The following is a 2,088-nucleotide window of genomic DNA, read 5'->3' as shown; positions in this document are numbered from 1 at the left end:
GTTTCCCCCAGTTCTGCTGTTAACTTCGAATGTGTGCTAAATGACGGGTTTTAAATTGAGGATCACCTGACCTTGGGAATGCTGCAACAGTTGTAAGTGCAAAGAACGATGGTAAACGGAAGGACCAGTCATAAGCTTGAAATGGTACAAGGTTTCCCGGCTGAGCAGGAAGTTGGACTAGAAGACCTCCGAGGTCCATTCCAACTCTGTTAGTCTCTATTCTATTCTAAGTGGTCACACCTTTTTCGGTTCCATTGTAATTCTGAACAGTCAGTAAATGAAGGGCTGTAAGTTGAGGATGATCCTTAGAGTAGAATAGAATAGAAGTTGGAAGGGACCTTGGAGGTCTTCTAATCCAGCCCCCTCAAGCAGGAGATCCTATACCATTTCAGACAAGTGATTGTCCAGTCTCCTCTTAAAAGCCTCCAGTGATGGAGCACACACAACTTCTGGTGGCAAGTTGTTCCATTGGTTAATTGTCCTCACTGTTAGGAAGTTTCTTCTTAATTCCAGGCTGCTGCTCTCTTTAATTAATTTCCAACCATTGCTTCTTATCCTGCCCTCTGGTGCTTTGGAGAATAGGTGGACCCCCCTTCTTTGTGGCAGTCCCTCAAATATTGGAGTATGACTATGATTTCACCCCTGGTTCTTCTTTTCTTTAGACTAGCCAAACCCAAATCTTGCAAAAGGTGACATGAACACTTTTCACACTTACGACTGTCGTGGCATCCCTGTGTAATCACTTGATCAAAATTCAGATGTTTGCCAACTGACTCCTATTTACGAAGGTCGCACTGCCCCGGAGGGTGGGGGGTTGCCATGATCCCCTTTGGCGACCTTCCGGTAAGCAAAATCAACAGGAAAGCCACTTAACAACTGTGCAACTAACTTAACTGCAGGGATTCACTTAACAACGGTGGCAAGAAAGTTCGTCAAATGGGGCAAAACACGCTAAACAAATATCTCACTTAGCATCATAAATATTGGGCTCCATTGCGGTCTTAAGTCAAGGACTACCTGTGTACCATTGCTCCATATATAAGGATGGGTAGCAAATAACATTTCTTACATGCATTAGCGGCGATTGATTGATTGATGCTTGCCTTCTGCTTGAGATCTTAAACATGGGAGAAAAATAAATACATGTAGTCCTTGATTTATAACTATTCATTTAGTGACTGTTCAAAGTTACAACAGCACTGAAAAAAGTGTCTTGTGAGTGTTTTTCACAGTTACACCCTATGCTGCATGTCACATGCTGAAAATGCAAACACTTGGCAACTGGCATGTACTTATGAATGTTGCAATGTCCCGGGGTCATGTGACAATCTTCTGACAAGCAAAGTCAATGGGGAAGCCAGATTCACTTAACAACCATATGACTCACTGAAGAATTGCAGTCATTCACTTAGCAACGGTTGCAAGAAGGGTCGTAAAACTAACTTAACAAATGTCACACAACAACAGCAATTTTGGGTCATTTGCGGTCATAAGCCGAAGACTACCTGTAGAAAGAGAGACCGGATGAGTGCATGATACGGATACCTGGGGATCTCACCTGTTCTTGCTCTCTGATCTGTCTAACTTTACCTGTCTGTTGAAAGACACCTATCTAGGGAAGAGAACCCTGGAGCTGAGCCTTGCCTAACATTTGGACAGGGGTTGCCAAACAGATTTGAGAATCACAACTGGAAGGACAGCAAGGTGTGTGTTCCAGCCTGGGCAGTCTTCGACCCCCTTAGGGGGATGGACCACGCTGGGGTTCACCTGGGTGCAAGGAGGCTTTCAAGAGGCGAGACGTGTATAGCAACCAACTCTTTTGAAGAGGGGTCAATACCATCCATCAGAGGAGCGGCTGAGACAGAGGGAAGGCAACCGGTCTGCCTCTGGCTGAAACCACTTGAAACAGACCGGAGCGTTGACAGATTTTGTGGGAGGTCTCCTTCAGCCACACCTGGGTGGCCAGGTCTTGGTTCTCTGGCTCAGAGAAAGCCGGTCTGACCGATTACCGGTCATTATCATTGCTGTAGATATGGATCACACTCTCTATCTTCCTACAAGAGGCTTCGAGACGGGTGCACATTCAAA

This window comes from Natrix helvetica (assembly GCF_964273705.1).
Source record: "Natrix helvetica genome assembly, chromosome: Z".
NCBI classification, from domain to species: domain Eukaryota; kingdom Metazoa; phylum Chordata; class Lepidosauria; order Squamata; family Natricidae; genus Natrix; species Natrix helvetica.
The sequence above is the reverse complement of the archived record's forward strand: the minus strand, read 5'-3'. Positions refer to the sequence as shown.